We start from the raw sequence: 20,709 nt of genomic DNA on the forward strand, positions 1-20,709 counted from the left end.
CGTGCACAATGTGCAGCCGCTCTGCTTAGTTGTTGCATACTTCTTCGCAACGTTGCCACAAAATGAACGAGGCTCGTAGTTGCGCGCGAATCAGCCGCGCTTGACAAAAAACCGCGAGCATTGCGCGACTGGTCTTTTGCGCGCCTCTTTCGGTGTCTTGCGCGTGCTACGCGTCTGTCACGTGCGGGCAGCTCTCTGCTGATGATTACCTTCAGCGAGGCCTCTCTCAGTCCACTGTGAACGGCAGCAAAGTCGGCGAACGACTGCGTGGACATACAACGATGTGGCTCCGAGGAGTCAGGAAGCATCTCTCTGCCACGATCCGTGGATAGGTCGGGTTCCTGGAGTGACAGCGTCGGCGCCTCCATCCACCCCTGCGTTGATGTGTTTCGGAACCGTTTCGCTGACGGCTGCGGACCGAAAGTGGTCTCGGTCTCTCAAAGGAATGGTAAAGCGTCGGAAGTGGTAGACGCAGAGTCCGAGACCCGTGGTGGGAAAACTGGCCCGCATCCTGGGTCTACAGCAGGGCAGGTGCCGAGGCAATCTGCCAATACCCTCCCGGGTACTGAGTCCCGGGTGCCAGAAGAATGCCAAGTCGAAGTAGCAGCGGTGCTCTGCTGCGTGCTTATGGGTAGTAGTGCAGCCGATGACGCCGGTTTGTGATCTGCCGCTCGGTGGTGACTCGAAGCGGGAGCGGTCGTCGCCGTGCGCTTCCCACCATCTGCGATGGGGCCAAGGACGACACTCGGGGAGCCGGCGGGCCTGCATGGCGAGGCGCTGCAGGGAACTACTGCCGCGTCAAGGTAGTGCTCCTCATGAGCTCCGGCCGTAGAGCACTCCTGGCCGGGCTCGACGCAGGCATACGTGGGCGGGCCGAAAGCAGCGATCAGAGCTGCACTCCATTCGGGCCACGACCCAAGTTTAATGCCTGCGTAGTTGTCCCATGCCTTGGCGGCACCGCAGAGTCGTTTTGCGGCAACCAGCCATCTTGTGTGGTCTGGCCAGGCATGACGATCACCCAAGGCATTGATGGTGTGAACCCAAAGGGTGACTCATCTTCAAAGCCACGAAAAGGCGGTATTTTTACGTAAGCCGGCTGCTGGAATTCGCAGCGGCTCAAATCAGCCAGGCTACTTGTCCAGCTGCCCGAGGAACCAGTGCCGGTGTCCACGGATAGTGCGGTCGTTGTGGTAGTCGCGGCAGCCGGTTCTACCACCAAGGAAGCATGGACGGCATATCTGCGTGGCTGAGGAGTCGAAGTAGTGCTCACGATGATATTCTCGCCAAGGGAAGCGTGTACGGCGTTCCCAGGCAAGACAGGTCCAAGACGGTGGGGCCGAAGCGCTGTCTCAGTGTGACGTGCAACGGCGCAACCACCGACGGATGCGAAGGTGTTCGTCAAAAGCGTGAGCTGGTGATTCAGCTTGGCGATGGCTTGGACGAGATCACCGGTAGAGTCCTGTCCAAGAGCCAATGAGGAGGCTTGGACGCCGTCCCCGGGTGGTGCGGTGGGTGCTTGCGACGGTGGTAGGGTGGCCGGCTCCATAGCTGAGGAAGCGTGTACGGCGTTCCTGCGCAGGAGGGACCGGGCACGCTGAAGAACCGTGCGAGGAAACACTTAAGGCCGGAACGCCTTAGGTCAGGTCCGTTGTAGTCGGCTGCGCCATTGTAATGCAATAACGGAGACACAGAGACAGCACCCGTTTCTGGGCCGGCTGTTCTATTCTCTGCCTCGTCGTCTTCTCCCTGTGCGTGCCCGCAGTCCGAGCGCCCGAGCCTAGGTGCGTCTTTTTCTTCATTACAATATATATATATATATATATATATATATATATAATCCGGTGGTTTATATTTATTTAGTGACCACAGGGACCATGGCCTTGTGGTCGCTACGGTACACAGCCATAGGGTGTACGGCAAAGGTTGGCACGTTCTTCATAAACACGTCACTAACGCCGCGTGCGTTTGGTGCGAAGGCGAGCAAAACGTCGCCGCCGTCGACAACAGTTATGCGCGATGTTTGTGTTACCTAAGACAAGCGCTGCCAAAACGCTGGCGTGAGCAATCGCACCAGCAGCAGCGAGCGAAGGTTCATGCGGTCTATCGCTTCAACGGAAACTGAGCGGCGAAAGCACAGCGCATACAAAGATAGGATCTGTGTAGCAGATCCATTTCAATATGCAGTGCGCGCGACCGCCCGGCGCCCCGCCAAATACAAGTGGATCGCAGAGCAGAAGCCGCAACACCTCCCTCCGGGGCTGCCTTCCCGCTGTCCTCCGTTCGCGTGGGAGATTGAGTCGCCAGTTCCCCTTGCTCCCGGTCGCAACATATGCATTTGGTGCGGCTGCTAAACGTCGTCTCCCGTCCCTCCCTCCCGTCCCCCCACGGCCTTTTGTGCGACGGAAGATGTCGCGTTTGCTCTCCGCCGGGCGTACCCTCCCCGTAAAAGCGCGCGTCCCTCGCGCGCTTTCACTCGCACATACAGCATACGGCCAATGAGTTTTTTTTTTCCACGTCCAGACGGAACCATCGAAGACTGAGCCCTTAAGAGTTTCACTGTAAAAAAATCACAGCATATCCACGAAGTGAATGATGATGAGTGGGTGAAGCACCGGGGGATCATTCGGGTAAACCACAGCTACGGACGAGAGATAAAGAGAGCGCGCGTCGGGAACGAGAGAGAAAATTACACCATCTTCCCGTAGGGGAACCCTGAGTAGTATGCGAAGCAGCCATGGGGTCGCCTCAAGGTAGTTTTATCAGCTGTATAAACTTGGACATGCAGCAGCACCAGCAACGCGCAGAACTGTTGTCGACGCCGTCGGCGTTTTGCCCGCGTTCGCACCGAACGCGAGCAAAGTGGAACCGGAACCGGAAATGGAACCGGAAGTGGAACTGGAAGTGGAAGCAGAACCGGAACGCCATCGAGTGAACAGTTCATAAAACTACAGGTGGCTGCATACTACTACTACTACTACAGAGGAGGGAACGACCCACACCCTAAGGAGCTTCGCCCCTAAAAAAGAAATACACTGCAGACACAACAATCAAATACATTATATCACGCAGGTATATACGATAACGAGCTTCCATAAAAATTACGAATAGCAGTCACGTCACGTTTGGCTCCGTGTCGCTCAGCATCGCAAACACTCGCACTGTAGCTACAACGACGGCATGCTAGCCAACCCCACCGTGTTGATCAGCACACACGTCACGTTTGGCCCCGTGCCGTTAAGCATCGCAAAGACTTGAAGTGTAGCTATGATGACGGTGTGCTACCCAACTATACTCGCGTACAACTTGCAGTGCTAATGAAGGGATAGGTACGGGCGCGTGGATGCTACACTTCTGTTACCGCGCCAAGTAGTCCGGCAGCGTTTCACAGTGCTTTTGGGTGCTCGGAAGAGACGCTGAATCGACACAGCTTCCACGTGTGACGGTTTCGCGTTTGCTCAGACTTGAAACTTCTACAGAAATTTCTACTTCTAAGAAAACTTCTACACTCAGTGGTGTATTCTGACTTATTTAACGGTTGCTAATAAGCTCTTTATGCTTTCTCTTCCCCAGCTTAAACCAACGTGGATAAAATACGGGACTCTTTTCAGAAGCACTCTCATTTGTGCGGGCTTTGCCTCCATATCTTCCTACATTGCCACAGAAAGTTGTCCGCGAGTATACGCCGTGTTGTTCACGCTTACAGCATGCGCGTGCATGACAGCATTGCCGTTCTCTTATATTTTTTTATGTAGAGCAACACATTCGTTCGTTCTCACCAGTTGCATTGCACCTTACCTGCCGATACACACAGCAGGATGAGCCACATTCCTATTCGTAGATGAATGAACTTTGCTACTGGCTGAAATGATCATGTTAATTTTCTCCGACGCAACAGCATACAAAGAAAATAATCACGCGCCATTGCACTGCTGTGAAGGTGAACTACCAGCGAAGCAGTTTAGCACGCGACATAGAGGTGACACAGAATTTAGATCAGAGGCATGAGGAGGAGGAATTATTGAAAACCAGCAATTTTAATGACCCGGCCTAGGCCTCCCACGTGGGGATGTCGAGGTCTTGCCTCCTCGCCGCCTCGCGGGCTTGCTGGATGGCCCATGCTGATCGTTGAGGTGGGAGCTTCGTAGGGCGGTGCGTCATCTCGACAAGAGGGTCTCGGTATTAACATTGTTATATTGGACCTGACATTCCCACAGCATGTGTGGAAGCGATTCTACTTGTGTCTTACATATGTTACAAATGTTGGTAGTGTACTTGTCGGGGTAAATCTTGTGATATCGGGAAAGTGACGGGTACAAGTTTGTAGCCAGGCGTAATTTAGGTAGCCTCCTGGGCTCTGCATAGCTTGTGATTAGGCGGAGGGAAGGTTGTTAGAGAGAGGTACAATCATTTGGTGAGGTCGCTGTAGCTGGTGAGACGATCGCGGTCAACGCCTTCACCTGTGCGACCTCCAGGCACGGTACACGAGACCTCGTGCAGTGGAGTGGGCTAGCTCGTTGAGGTTGGTAAGATGCGGATGGATGTCGCCTGCGTGCGCTGGGAACCAGACTGGAGTGACTTGGTTTTTGTGTCTAAGAGTAATTTGGTGTAGAATTCGTAGTGCTTGAGGGGAGACCCTTCCTCTGGCAGTTGCTCAGGGCTGTGGCAGTGTCGCTTACAATGGTAGGGCAATTCGGATTGAGCATAGCTAATGCTATGGCAAGCTCCTAGGCTGTTTCGACATTTGCAGAGATGACATTGGCTGCATGATGTAGCCTACCGCCAGTGGTTGTTGTCGCCATGAAGCGATCGATGTCCGACCTGGTATTCAGCTGCGTCCACAAAACTGACGCCGTTTGTTTCTCCATAGCCTTTTATAAGGGAGGTTGCCCGTGCTTTGCGCCGTTCCTTGTTATGTTTTGGATGCATGTTCTTGGGGATTGGGTGGATGTGTAGCCAGGCTCGGAGGTTACCTAGAATTGAGTGCTTGTCTCCGTGTTGTTGATGATAGTTGATGCCGAGTTTGTCCAAAATGTGTCTGCCAGTTTCAGTGTGTGCGAGTCTCTCGAGGTGATAATGGCGTTGTGCTTCAATCAGTTCGTTGAGGGTATTGTGCAGACCTAATTGGAGTAAAATAATTGTGCTTGTGTTGCTCGGAAGTCCTAGGGCGAGTTTGTAGGCACTGCAGATGATGATATTGAGTTTTGTTATTCCGGCCTTATACCAATTGTGAAAACCGCTACATAAGTGAAGCGGCAGATGACGAACGAGTAAATGAGGCGAACGAGGCTCTTTTCTTTCATTGCCTGCCTCCTGTTTGTCACGCGTTTGAGGAGACGCGACGTATTGGCTGTTTGGCGAATGATCTTAGTGATTGCCGTGAGTGAGTGAGTGCCGCTTGACTCGATAGGTATGTCTAGGATCCTGATGGTTGAGACCACTGGTATGGTACCTCCATCCTTTGCACGGAGGTGTTTCAGTCGGCCCGTGCACGGATTGGTTTAGTACCTTGCGCTTGTGTGGAACGAAATTATTAGTACATTTTATCACCAGGTCCTTGAAGAAGCGCCGCAATTCGTCGACAGTACACTTATTTTGTTCGAAAAGTGTTGAAAATTAAGAAAAAGAATCGTCCAAAGTGTCTAGAATGTCCACGTCACTAGCACGCGAAAACACAGGTACAATGCTCGTCACTTTATTGAACTTTTTAACAAAGCATAGCTGGATGGTTAGAGACACTATTTTATGGTCCGAAATGCCATCGTATATTTGCACATTTGGACTACGGCGGCATATGCCTCTGCTAACAAGAAAAAGATATAAAATTGTGCTAGAGTCGTTTTGAATACGAGTGGGCATTTTTACCAGCTGCGTCAGATCATGGAACATTAAAACATCGAGAAAAGATATGGAAGCACTTGAGAGGGCATCAGGAAACTCTTCTGCCTAATTCACCATAGGAAAATTGAAATCACCACCTATTAGTAAGTTGCAAGCATTAGTTTTATACATACACAAAAATTCATTTAATTGATTCACAAACTCGTCAGAACAATTCGGTGGACGATAAAAACCCCCAATGACAATATTGAGCTCATCTAGAAAAACTTTAACGATAACACTTTTGATTCACTTGACGTCGGGTAATCGCATCACACTTAGAGAATCTTGAAACAAAATGGCGACACCGCCACCCCGGGAATCTCTCTCATTACGGTATATCCTGTAGCCCGGTGGTGTTATTTCGTAATCATTAATACCTGTGTGTAACCAAGTTTCTCTTATTATTAGCACGTGTGGTTTATGCGCCATTACTACACTTCATGCAAAAGGAGTAAGCTCAGTTGTTTTAGAGCAGGGGCCGGTAGATATGACTTCTTCTGTAGTCCTGGAATCGTTATAGGTACTTGTGGAGGGCTCAAACACCACGGAGGAAACACTGGCTTGGCCGCAGGTGCGTACTCTGAAGTAAACGATGCACGATGTGCACTGACAGTAGCGCTAAGTTTCGAGCAGGGCCTTTCAGCAGTGAGGCTCGCCAGGTGCTGGGAAAGGGTCCTAGCATAGTGTCTGAGATGCGTACGCATTGTCTCAACAGTAATTTGGGTCGTGATTGGGTACTCCTGCGCAATGGCAATGGTTTCAGCCGTTCACGCACTTCGTGGTAAGCCAAGACGTATCTTAAGAGCTTGGGCTGGAATGCTTGCGTGCTCATCAACGGTGGTCACCTTTAGCAGCCACCGTGCCCATTCCCTTTTGTATTCACGCCGTCGTTCTTGATAGGCACGCTGCTCTTCATCAGACGGTTTATTTTACAGTTAGAGTAGAACTGACAAAAAGAGCCTACGTAGAGCATGACGTCAGGAGACAGAAGACACTCAGATTGGCAGGCACTAGTTTGAATACGCAGGATGACGTACACGTGTATGGTGCGAACGTAGACATGGCCGACGCGGCTTAAACTGTAGTATCTGTTCTTATGAGCTTAATATCTGATACGGGTTGTATTTGGACCTAAGATATTAAACTTATTTTTGCAAGTTGGCGGAGTACTTGACGCCTGCTTCATCTCCACCGCCGGTCGACCCGGTATTTTTGGTCTACGCGTACATCGATCCGCTGGAAACTAACCATAGGCAGCTTCGCTGTGTACTCATACCTGGAGGCATTCTTTTGACCCATTTTAGAACGTTCTGATTGTATCCTCTACTGTATAGGGCTCTGTACAGTCGGGTAAGGAGTACAATATCGTATATGTCGTTATACAGCTTTTTCTCTAAATCACGAAAAATCATTCAGGAGAAAATCGTACACTGAATTAACGTACACTTCACACCACTTTCATAAAATCACTTTCGAACCGCCCCAAGCATTCTCTGTGTGCGAACAATAAAATCTGGCAACAATCATCCAAGCCTTACTTACGCAATGTTTGTTAGAAAGAGTCTCTATTCTCTATTTTCGCTAAAGAAAAAATCATTACTGAGTAACAAATAAGTGAGTTAGTACCATTGCGGCGACTGCACCTGTCCCACCCTCACTTCCGGACAAAAACTGCAAAAATGCTGTAAAATTGCAGCGCACTTCCTCTGTTACAGTGATTAAATTGCATGGCATAAGCCCCCCCTTTGGCAATGAAAAACAGATTACCGCTATGACCATAGCTAATATCGACAAGTGAGTACACATCCATGCGTCTGCTTTCTCGCAGAGATTTTATTTGTCCTTGCCAGTAGTTGTCGCTTTGTTTGCAATCTTCAAGCGGCAGAGCTAAGTATTTTGAAGTCTGTTGTTCATTTTGCATTGGAGAAGAGGGCATGAGCCGATGGCCCCTCCCCATGCCAATTGCCAAGAAAATTGCCCAAGTTTACGCGCCTACCCGTGATATTACCCGATTCCTAATCACATGTACCGATTCTGAAACGCTTTCTCGGTCTATGCAACAAACAGCGACATCGCCTGAGTACGTTAGCAGTTGTATCTGCGGCAATTGCAAGGAAAGCCTAGGATATCCTCGTTTTCAATATTTGATCGACACAGTGTTTCTACATAAATACTGAATAGAAGCGGGCTGGTAGGGCAGCCCTGACTCACGGAACGCTTGATGTTTATGGCGCCTCCAATGACTTATTGTCCATTAGCCTGGTGGTCCAGCTTCCGTACGCCAAGGCCACCCCTTAAGTGATTACGGACCGAACATTGATGCGATATAATGTGGCTAAGAAAATCACACGTGCGACCCAATCATAAGCTTTATCCAAATCGAGTTGGGGTATCGCAGCACGCGACCTCAAAGTATCACAGCATTCAAGTACCGATCTAATTGTATGGATGCTTGTGGCTATCGTTCGGCTTTAATTCCGCAGGTTTGCAGCGGAATTACTATATTTTTAATTATCAATTGTAGCCTGCCTGCGACGAACTTCATAAAAATCTAACAGTCCACATTGTCTAGTGCTGTTGATCCGTACGATGTAACATAATTAATTTCTTGCTACTGCATGGTCAGTCTTCGTAATAGTTACGGTGTGCGTTTTCCCGAAGGACCGTGGTAACTGAGTGACCCTATACGCTTCACTGAAGAGAACAGCGAGTGAGGGTGATAATACTGCTTTGATACATTTGTAGATAGACGCACAGAGGCCATCGGGACCGGGTCACTTTCCCAGCTCTACGTTATCAACTGTCCATTCCACTTCACTTATGGTAATGTGTGCGAGTCTGATTTTTGTCTGGTCCCTTAGTGGCGCCTAACGGCCTAGAAACATTCTCCTAAATGAAACAACGTCAACGCTTGTAGAAGCTAACCGATGTGGGTAATGGCGAAATAAAGCGTGGTCGATCCTTCTGCTATCAGCTATTTTTCTGCCGTTAATTTAGATCAGATTTGCATATTGGCACCACGCAAACTATTTTTCAAGGCCGAGTGCCCTTTTCGTGGTCGTCGCTCCTGCAATCATTCACTCAGCGCTAGCGCGCACAATTGCGCCCCGTTAACGTTATTCGTCACAAAGGTAGACGGGGGAAAAGCATACCCCCGAGCCTGGGGCTCAGGTTTAAGACATGCTTTTCACGCCACAGGAGAGTCGGCAGGAGTCATTTTATTCATTACCAAACAGCCAGGCATCTCAGTATAAAGTCATTATTCTAGTTTATCTTGCCTACGAGGGAAAGCAGATAAGGACATTTGGTAGTGGTGTAAAAGGGCCAAATTGGAGAGAGACAAACCAACAGAGTTGGAACATAATCACGATAAAATAGAAAGATATTTGCATTACAATAACGTTGAGGAGATTGGAAACTATTTGAATGGTGGGTGAATCGGCCGCAAAAAAATGAAAAACCTAGACTGTCTTCAGTTGCCCAAAGTACATTTCGTATATCAGCTACGAGAGGAATCAATGAAAGGAGTTTAAGTACATCTGGTTACATTTTTCAAGGGCTAAAGACGCGTCCAAACACCAAGCCGTTTGCAATATTTTGTTGCCGCCCAAAAATGTATAGATTTTCAGATGGAGTCTTGATGTACCGCTTCGCAGTGCGCTGTGCGTGATAATTTAACTGCGGAAACAGAACTGCAATCAATATTAAACACGCTCTTGGAATTCTGAAGCAAAGGGCGGAGAATGAATTCTGGAATATTAATGCACAAGTTAATTATTGTGCTAAAGGATACTGGAATTCGCTACTGGTTCCCTATATTTTCCTCCCCTATTTGCTTCGCTATTTCTTCAACCAAGTTGATCATTCGGCTATATTTATTCCCACAATTAGTGCAACTAATTAAATTTAGAATTTCAAGTCTGCACTCATCTTAGATGAATACTTTAAGCCCACGCGGACGTTGCAAAATTTTGCAGCAATGGTGAACGGGATGTAAAAAAGAAAACAGAACACAGAAAGATTTGTTCTCTCAGTGCATTTTTCTTTTCAAGAACGTTATTGTCCCGGGTTAAGTAGCCGAACCCTCGTGATCAGTCTTGCACATGTTTTTCTAGCACTAGGTACCCTGTGAATTTACGTGAACAAGCAAGCATATCATATTCCAGTCTGCCGACAAAAACTACGTTACCTACGCTGTACATGTACTGTACTTAACACCCTACGCGATGAAACAAATGTGTACAGAGTCCAACTTTGCTCATATAGTGAAGCAAGGATGCCTGTATGGTCAACTGGAAAATTTAGACCATTATCATCATCAGCAGCGGTAGAATATTTTTATGCTGCTGCTTTAACAAGCTATTTTTTTGTTGCCTGCAGCCGGCCTAAATAACTTGTAGTTGATTTTTTACCTTGTTTTTAACGTTCGTTTTTCAATATGCCTGCGTTAGGACACTTTGGCCTTAGTTCAATAAAATGTGCAAGTCTATCAATCTAAGCTTCGTTTTATTCATCTTACATTTCTACTGATTTGGGTAATATTCGTGCAATTCTTTGTTTTTAGCATCTCGAGTGCTTTTTTGTTGAATTAGTGAACCTGATGCAACTTCAGCCCTGCTTGTGCGGGAATAGTCACTACAAGCTTGTTTCAGCATTTGCAAGAGCAGGGATGTCCAATTAGTAAAGGCTACAACTTATGCCTACACGGTGCTAGTGCTCATTCCAGGCTCTCAGAGTATGTATGTCCAAATCCTGAAAGGGGCATCCTCATAGACGTAACATTTTTATGTTGCTGAGGATGGTGTTTAATTCTTCTTACTTTACGTACAATACACAACGGCGCCCGGAATGAAGACTACTACGTACGTAAGCATAACAACAGTTCTCTAATGTGGGATAACCTTGCATTTGTAATTTTTAATAGAAGCTTTTGGTAACTATTTTCTCTTACAAGGAGCGGCTAAACTGTTTAAACCAGCTGCTATAGAGTAATATCAGTACCACTGCTATTAATTTAACCAGCTACAATGAAGTAAAATCAGCACCACTGCAGTTACCTTCTTTCGACAGAGTGCCGTCACTCTCTTCGCCGTGCCGGTCAAGAAAAGAAGAAATGCTTGGTCGAGCGCGAGGGGGGAACAGGGATTTTTAACTACTAGCAGGGCTTTGCAGCCCAAGCCAGTGTCACTATAAATGGCTGTTGTTTAACCTATGAGCGGAGTTCAGCCTTCCTGTGACTACCAGTACGCCATGTATAGGAAATTTTTAGTGACAAGAAAAGCGGAGAGGTTTGCCGAAGCGCGTATCTCTATCCTTATACTACACAATGGAATGAAAGGGAAGGGGGGAACAGGAATGTAAATAGGGGTGATAAGTGGTAATGAAAAACTACTATAATATCACTGTTGACAAGTGTGCGAGAAGGCACAGACTATATGTTTACAAACACACAGTCTATACATATCACTCTTAAAGGCTACACGTCAGTACATAATAGCGTGTACATAGATAGGCAGTCTACATGCATCATATGTACAAATCTCTCAGCGCATAACAATTGATGGCACACATGGCATTTATTCACAGCCACTTATAGTGGAACAGATCAGAGTCCCAGGACTCATAATCGAATCCAAGGTCACTAACGGAGAATCCGTGAGGAGGCTAGTAACCAAATTCATCAATGCAATAAGGCTAATCAAGAGAGTCACAAACAAACACCAGGGAATGATGAAGGTGAACGTCGTCACACTTATCTATTTCTTCGCCATACGTCACATGAGATACGTGATGGCATACCTCAATTGGTATTCATCCGAAAACGCCAAGATCAACGCACTCACACGAAAGGCGTACAAGCAAGCTCTAGGCCTTCCAGATAGCACCAGAACCGAGCGACTACTTCAATTGGGCATACAAAACAAGTTAGAGAAGCTGATAGGGGCTAAACAGGTTGCTCAGTCCGAGAGACTAGCCACTTCGCGCACTGGCAGGAGTATCCTCGGCAAGTTAAGGATAAACTATCACCATCAATAAGGATGTAAAATGGATGTAAAATGTCGGTCCCCAAGATCGTCAGAGAAAAGTTCGAGGCCCAGATTTGCCCCAAAACATGCACCCCGAACATAATCAGGGCAGTAGAGAGAACAGAAATAAAGCTCTACTCAAGGCATGCGGTAGAGACAAGCAGGCGTTGTTCGTGGACGCAGTGGAGTTCCCGAGTCACGAATCCTACGTCGTGGTAGTAATAAACTCTGACCACGATTACATAAGCGCGTGCTCGATACGCTCTAATAATACTGTAATGCCAGAAGAAGTGGCTATCGCCCACGCAATAATTTCCCCCAGATGTAAATATGTCATCAGCGACTCGCAGTCGGCCATCAGAAACTACGCGCGAGGCAGAATATCGCCCGAGGCCGCTAACATACTCCACGAGAAAGCTCAGCTCATATCGTCAGAGGAATTCGAAGAAAGATACATCATTTGGTTGACAGCCCACACCTCCTGTGAGACCCCCGCTTCCAATCTCAACGAGGAAGCCCACCGCGCCGCGCGATGTCTGATTTACCATGCTCGCGAAGAAGCTTTTCCCTAAGAACGGGAGGAGAGGCCTGGAAGGAGAAGACAGAATGTTCAGATTCTGTGACATCACCCGCTTCTACCAAAAATCGAGGTGCAAATTCCCACCTCCTAGCTCCAAATTAGACAGATCTCAGGCGGTTGACTGGAGGTGACCTCAAACCAGAACCTTCCCCAACCCGATGCACCTACATCACATCTACCCCGAATTGTACCCAGATGACTTGTGTAAATTATGTAGGACAGACAGAACGCGTCACTCTGGAACATATTTCATGGGAATGCGCACATGTACACGACAAAAATGCAGTCTCCTTGGAACAGCTTGGGGCGCCCTCGAAAACCAGCGCTGAACTGCTCAGATCTGCAAGACCAACTACGGGCCATCCAGCGAGCTCTAAAGGCGGCTGGGAGACCGGGTCTCTCTACCACCCCTCAATTGGGCGTCCTAGGCCCTGGCCTCAATCCACTGGCCTCTTCAATAAAGTTTATTCGCTTGTCAAGATGGGTTTCAATCAAAAAGGCTAATACTGCTCTTGCGATTACCTTTTTTTTTAAGAAGTGTCAGTTTTCAAGATAAGGGCACGGCGGAAAATTTTTCTGCAAGAAACCGAGCATGCGATTAGTGTTAGTGGTTACGTAGTGAACATGATTCTGTTTGACAGATCATGAGCGATATGAAGCCCGAAATACTTGTAAGAACTTACTAGACACAGACCAGCATCATTGAAGAAATGCAATGTGTAGTCGTTGGTCACGGGAGAGGGCCGTGATGTGCGCATAGAATTGGATTTACGAACATTTGATTTCATAAGCCCCCGGTTGCATGAAATAGATATGCTGTGAAAATCATCTTGTAGCTTAGCGGAATCGGAAAAATCAGCAATTTTATTCTATATTGCACAGTTAATTTGTGGTGATTCCTGCCTTGACTTCTGAAACTTTCACGTCCGCGAGAAACCATTAACTCTAGGCTTTTTGTATATAATATTGTATTCAAGTGAGCATTGTTCGCTCCGCAGTCTTACTACTTTCTTTTCTTCATGCTGATCTATTTTAGCTTCAGCTTCCTTTTTTGTGTATTTTATTTGAACAATATACCTCTTGTTTTTGGGCTGCCCTTTCTTTAATTTTCAGTTGTGATAGCAAAAGTAAACTGCTATCTTCCAAACTTGTGTGTGTAAAAGATTGACTATTTAAGGAGAAAATTTCTGAGTGGAAATAACACTTCAGTGTGCTCGTCTGATAGGAGAACCAGGACAAGTGAATCGCTACAGTTGTCCGCATCTACTTCATCAAGCCATGCCACTCCTGCGGAACTGGTTCGGTCTGCAGTTGACCTCCTTGAGCTCGGGAGAGCATTAAGTGCCTGCTGGCCTCAGGCATTGTCTCTCTTTTATGATGAGCTCAGCCGGATCGTTGTTCGTGGAGAGCTGGGCCAGAGCATTGAAGGTAGCCATTCACTGCTACAGTATATGTACATGAAATATTTATAATAATTTGATTTGTATTTAGATTAATTTAGATTATTTAGATTTGCACGTTTAATGGTAAGTCTGAATCCTCCTCCAGTCCACTAGATTTTCAGGCATGGAGTGGCGCCTGACACCGGCAAAAAAAAATATCGCCGAGAGCTAGTGGGGCTATACTAGTGACGGTGCAACCAAATTAGGCAGGCCCACTAAGCTTCAACATAAGTCACACCCTCACCAGAGCAGGAATTGGCCTTCCCTGGTGCAGTATGCGGCCGCTACCTCCCGAATGACTCCTAAACTTTACCCATGGCCCTCAGTTCTCAGCGGCTGCGGAGCACCTGACCAAGGCGGTGGTCAGACCTGCTACGCGGTAGAGGGTGCTAAGAATCTCTGGGACCGGACAGGCCTCCAATAGGAAACTGAAACTGGCAACGTTCAACACGCGCACCCTATCGAGTGAGGCTAGCTTAGCAGGGCTATTTGAGGAATTATCAGGTATTTCCTGGGATAGTATTGGCCTTCGTGAGGTGAGAAGAACTGGTGAGGCTTATACAGTGCTGACTAACGGCCACGTCCTCTGCTACTGAGGTCTTACAGACAAGAGAGAATCCGGGGTAGGATATCTTGTCCAGAACAACATAGCGGGCAACATTGATGAATTCAACAGCAATAATGAGAGGGTAGCAGTCGTCGTAATAAAGCTGAATAGGAGGTACAAAATGAAGGTTGTACAAGCCTACGCCCCAACCTCCAGTCGCGATGATTTAGAAATAGAACAGTTTTATGAAGATCTTGATTTAGCAATGAGAAAGGTGAAAACTCAGTATACTGTAGTCGTGGGCGACTACAATGCAAAAGTGGAGAAAAAGGCTGGCGAGCAAGCAATTGGCAACTACAGCATCGATTCTAGCATCACTAGAGGAGAGATGTTGGCATAATTCACGGAAAGGAATAGGCTTCGAGTAATTAATACCTTCTTCAGTAAGCGCAGGAACAGGAAGTGGGCCTGGAAAAGCCCTAATGGAAAAACAAGGAATGAAATGGATTTTATACTCTCTGCCGATCCCAGCATAGTGCACGATGTAGAAGTGTTAAGTAGGGTATTTCTCTCAATTTAAATAGAGAAAGAAAAAAGTTAGTCATGAAAAAAAAAACGCCAACCTATAGACACAGTAAGGGTAAAAGCAGACCAACTCAGGCTGGTGCTCGCAAGCAAATATGCAGCTTTAGAACAGGAAGGTAAAGACAACAAAGAGGTAATGAATGGAACCGTAGCTAGGTTTATCTCAGAAGCAGCAATTGAAGTGGGAGGTAAGGCACCAAGACAACCAATAGGTAAGCTCTCCCAAGGAACAAAGGACCTAATAAAGAAACGGCAAAGCATGAAATTGTCAAACTGGAGAGTTCAGATAGAATTCGCTGAACGGTCGAAACTGAACAACAAGAAGAAAGTAAGGAATATCCGAAATAATAACGCGGAAAAGATTGAGGAAGCAGCAAAATATGGACGCAGCATGAAATGAGTGAGAAGAAAACTAGTCATAGGACAAGGCAAAATGTATGCACTGAAAAATAAGCAGGGTAATATTATCAGCAATTTTGATGATACAGTAAAAGCAGCGAAGGAATTCTATACTGACCTGTACAGTAACCCGAGCTGCCAAGCTACTTTCATTCGAAGTAGTGATGAACAGGATACTGAGGCCCTTTCTATACCTAGTGATAAAGTTAGAACGGCCTTGAAAAACATGACCAGAGGAAAAGCTGCAGGAGAAGACGGAATAACAGTCGATTTAATCAAGGACGGAGGAGATATCATACTTGAAAAGCTTGCAGCCCTTTATACCCAATGCCTCACGACTTCAAGTGTACCAGAAAGCTGGAAGAACGCCAACATTATGCTCATCCATAAACAGGGAGACGTTAAAGAATTGAAGCATTATAGACCCATAAGCTTGCACTCAGTATTGTATAAAATATTCACCAACGTAATTTCAAACAGAATCAGGGCAACACTTGACTTCAGCCAATTAAGACAACAGGCTGGCTTCAAGAAGCGATATTCTGCGATGGATCATATCCATGCCATCAGCCAGGTAATATAGAAATCTGCGGAGTACAATCAACCTCTCTATATGGCTTTCATAGATTATGAAAAAACATTTGATTCAGTAGAGATACCAGCACTCATACATGCATTACATAACCAAGGAGTACTGGAGGCATACGTGAATATATTGGGAAATATCTACAAGGATTGCACAGCAACCTTGGTTCTCCACAAGAAAAGTAGAAAGGTGCCTATCAAGAAATTGGGGTCCGGCAAGGAGACAAATCTCTCCAATGCTATTCACTGCATGCTTAGAAGAAGTATTCAAGCTCTTAGATTGGGAAGACTTAGGAGTGAGGATCAACGGCGAATATCTCAACAACCTTTGGTTTGCAGATGACATTGTGCTATTTAGCAACAATGGGGATGAATTACTGCTAATGATTAAGGTCCTTAACCGAGGAAGTGTAAGAGTGGGGTTGAAGATTAACATGTAGAAGACAAAGAAAATGTTCAATACGCTGGCAAGGGAACAAGAATTCAGGATCGCCAGTCAGCCTCTAGAGTCTTTAGAGGAGTACGTTTACCTAGGTCAATTACTCATAGGAGACCCTGATCATGAGAATGAAATTTATAATAGCATAAAATTGGGCTGGAGTGCATGGAGGTGGGATGATGAGGTTAGGAAATTCGCAGGCGCAAGTTAGAATACGCTAGCGCAAGACAGGGGTAATTGGAGATCGCAGGGAGAGGCCTTCGTCCTGCAGTGGACATAAATATAGGCTGATGATGATGATGTTGATGATGATGCATACGGCAGGCATTACCAAATCCTGACGCGGAGATTACCACTGTCGTTGAAAAGAAAAGTGTACAATCATTGCATTCTACCAGTGCTAACATTTGAAGCAGAAACTTGGAGTTTAACAAAGAAGCTCGAGAACAAGTTAAGGACCGCATAAAGAGCGATGGAACGAAAAATTTAGGCCTAACGGTAAGAGACAGGAAGAGAGTTGTGTGGATTAGAGAACAAACGGGGAAAGCCGATATTCTAGTTGACACTAAGCGGAAAAAGTGGAGCTGGGCAGGTCATGTAATGCGTAGGATGGATAACCGGTGGACCATTAGAGTTACAGAATGGATACCAAGAGAAGGGAAGCGCAGTCAAGGATGGCAGAAAAATAGGTGGAGTGATGAAGTTAGGAAATTCGCAGGCGCAATTTGGAATCGGCTGGCGCAAGACAGGGCTAATTGGAGATCGCAGGGAGAGGCCTTCGTCCTGCCGTGGACATAAATGTAGGTTGATGATGATGATGATTCTATTCTATACCTGGATGACATATGTGGAAACATATATGCACAGTTAGAGGAATACGGAATTTTTCTTGTCGAGATGAATGTGATTTAGGCTGACAGCAATGCGTTTCATGAGGGGCACAAGCCCAACTCGTACGACGCGATTTATAACTACATTGACGAAATAGGTGGAATCTGGACCTGAAGGAAAGCTAGTAAATATAAAATTTCTATTTACACCCATCTCTTTTTTGTTTTAGCCTCGGGATAGCACATCTAAAATTCTTGATCTAAGCTACTCGATGAGGCGGCCATTACTTCCACGAGGAATCAAAACGTCTAATCCAATAATTAACATAATTATGCAAGTTAACTTTTTAAATATTTATTTCACGGCACATCTTTCAATCTACGAATTCTAGCCGCCTGAGTTCGCAACGCGTATGAACGAATTCTCAGGACTGAATCAGTTTCGAGATATTAATTTTCGAAGTGCCCGACGAAATGCATGGGCGTTCCAGTTAACTTTGTGCTTCAATGCATCAAACAGCGTTTTCCTCAAGAAGTTAACTGGAACGCCCAGGCATTTCGTCGGATACCTTGAGAATTAAAATCTCAAAACTGGTTCAGTCCTGAGAATTTGTTCCAAGTGGATACGCCTTGAAAACTTCGCGGCTATAATTTGTAGATTGAAATATGTGGCGTAAAAAATAATTAAAAAGTAAATTAACGTAATTATGTTAATTATTCAATTGGACGTTTTGATTTCTCGTGGAAACAATGGCCGCCACAACGAGTGGTTTAGATCAAGGATTATAATTGTGCCATCTGCCACAGGCAACTTTTGCAAAATTTGGTGCAGCAAAAATCAAACACCCTGTACACGGCCGCGCCCCTACACAACAAACGTGAGTCACATATTACTGATGGCTGTTTCCACTTGCATACAGCTAGCGTTAGCCAAGCTGATCAAAGAAAGCATGATAAAAAAGCATGTAAATGCAATATAGGATTGGAAGACCTACGGTGCTCGGTAGCTAGAAGTCTGACTGCCGAACACGCTTAGTCTTAAACTCACCACTTGCACCGTACTTTAAAGCCTTTTATTTTAACCGCTTTGCTAAGGTTAACTGGATACCCTACAGAACGGAGGCGAAAAACACACATTTTAGGCTCACCGCCTCTTTCTGAGCATCGCGGAGTGATAGAACTGCGAGCACATTTTTTTTTCAGTGGGCCTTGAGTAATCCACTTAATGTTGTTACGGGTTGCTAATGACATATAGCGTTGAAAGTCGCGTAAAGAGTTGGCCCATAGAAGTTAGCGATTACCATTTACTGAATAGCACGCGAAAACGATACGCGCTAACTTAAACTCGTGAGCAGAAAAAAAAATCAAACAGCCGAAACGCACAGTGAGTTGTAACGGGCGCGCTCTTTCGCTTTCCTCATGTTTAACGATGTCTGTAGACGCACGGTTGCCTCATACAAGCGACTCTTGCAGTGCGAGCGGCCGTATCTCAGCCCTCGCACCATCGCCGTATTTTACGCATACTACCGTGATCACTAAATATAAGAGATATTATATTTGACGGGACAGGCGCAATGGTTCTAAAGGAGGGCAGGAGAAGGAGTCAGGGGCTTAAGATCACAAAATGGGACAGGCGTAAAAACAACAATCCGCATTCTTCCTACAGAATGTAACGTTAAGTGCGCTCTTTGGGCGTGTAAAGTTAAGTGCGTTGAAATGGATCTGTAGTTCTATCTGCATGCACCGAGCTAGTAGCGATATTATGGCTAGAGGTGTCAACTTCTCTTTTTTTTTTTCTTCACAGCACTCCCTGACTGAATTATTGTCCTCTCTGGTAACTTTCACTCTTGTCATTTCGGGTATATAAGCGGCTTGCTGACGGGGCAACTTCAGCAGCCACTGGCTAGTAAACGGCACTACTGCCTCAACCATGGTAAGGCCGAGCCGCCGCGACCCTTTCATCTAGGATCGGTTGGAACCCCACTCATTCTAGTGTTAGTTTCCGCCGCATTCTCGTCTCAGCATGGAAACTGCGATTTGTCTGTTGACAAAAAGTGCATAAGTCTGCAGAAACACATGTTTAACATGTGTTTGCTTCTCCATTTCCAACGCTTCTGCTTAATCACTTTTCTGCTTGATATGAAACCATCTACAAAATATCCTTATTAGGACCAGTAAATCCACTTACTGAACGAAAATGTTTGGCCTTAAGCCTATCTTTCAGAGTTTTTTTATTGGCTATCGAAGTGCAAAACTTTGTGAGTTCAGGAGTCAAACTCTTTTCCGTGCTTTCTGCGAATATAGGTCAGAACGAAGGCTATTGTAATAACACAAAGGAGAATGGTTTCAGGAGAAAACATTCCGAACTGGCTATGTTATAAAAGGCACTCTACTTACAAAAATAGAATTTATTGGACACTGAAGACGGAAGGTACACCTCTGATTTTACTTACCCCATTTGGGTGAGCTCGCAACAATTCTTCACCACGAAAGCTTCTTTGAATTTTGCCTCAGTTTAAATTTGCCTGTGTTTTAAACATCTCATTAATACAGTAAAACTCCCGCAGTTCGCAATCCCCGGAACATTATGATCAACAATGTCAAGGCGCGACCCCTAACCAACCACTCCACTTACGTAAGGGTATACGAACAGTTCCCTGCTTCAATAAATACTAGTTTATTTAAGCAATTATTGTGCGTTTAAAGGCACTCCTGTAACATATAAGTGCGTATACACTACCAAGAAAATGTACTTCACAAAATAACAAGCGTCAAAATATTAATGAAAACGTTAGACTTTCGCAGTGATTTAATGGCAATTAATTATTACAGTTCCGTGTCTGTGTCATCCTGGTCCTGGCCTCCAGCGCCCTTGCTGGATACCTTCAGCGCCACTACAGCCTTGGCATCGATATAGGCCTAGGCAGCGATGGTGCCTCAAACAGTGGTGTTGGCCTCGGCAGAGGTGTTGGCCTCACCAGCTACGGTCTTAGCAACGGAATTAGCTACTCCGGCCTCACCGGCTTCGGTGTCAGCCACGGCCTTGCCTACGCACCAGCCATCAGCTACGCCATTGCCACCCCAGGTGTTGGTCGCACCGTCTCCACTTACGATGCTGCACCAGGAGTGACCGCTGTTAGCTCTGTTCCCGCTTTCGCTACCTACGCCGCCGCTCCAGTCGCCACCTTGGTCGCTCCACCTGCTGTGTCCCATGTGACCACCTACCAGTCCGCTCCAATTGTGGCCGCTGCCCCAGCTGTCGTCACCGTTGCTGCTGCTCCAGCTGTGTCCCGCGTGACCACCTACCAGTCCGCTCCAGTTGTGGCCCCTGCCCCAGCAGTTTCTAACATCTACCACACTGCTGCAGCTGTCGCCACCAGCGCTACTGTTCCAGCT

At 46.4% G+C, this 20,709-nt stretch overlaps 1 long non-coding RNA gene and 1 other non-coding gene across 2 annotated transcripts in view; one reads left to right on the forward strand and one right to left on the reverse strand.

The window, feature by feature from the left end:
- Positions 1-20,696, reverse strand: part of LOC125944008 (uncharacterized) — a 43,755-nt gene extending 23,059 nt beyond the window's left edge. Inside the window, exon 1 of the long non-coding RNA XR_007466054.1 lies at positions 20,616-20,696. This is a non-coding gene — a long non-coding RNA (uncharacterized LOC125944008). The remainder of the gene's footprint in view (positions 1-20,615) is intronic.
- LOC119446922 (U2 spliceosomal RNA) lies at positions 6,937-7,118 on the forward strand. The gene has a single exon (XR_005190852.1). It is a non-coding gene; the product is annotated as a U2 spliceosomal RNA (small nuclear RNA).
- Positions 20,697-20,709: the final 13 nt, after the last annotated feature.

The sequence above is a fragment of the Dermacentor silvarum genome, chromosome 3, assembly GCF_013339745.2.
Source record: "Dermacentor silvarum isolate Dsil-2018 chromosome 3, BIME_Dsil_1.4, whole genome shotgun sequence".
Classification (NCBI taxonomy): domain Eukaryota; kingdom Metazoa; phylum Arthropoda; class Arachnida; order Ixodida; family Ixodidae; genus Dermacentor; species Dermacentor silvarum.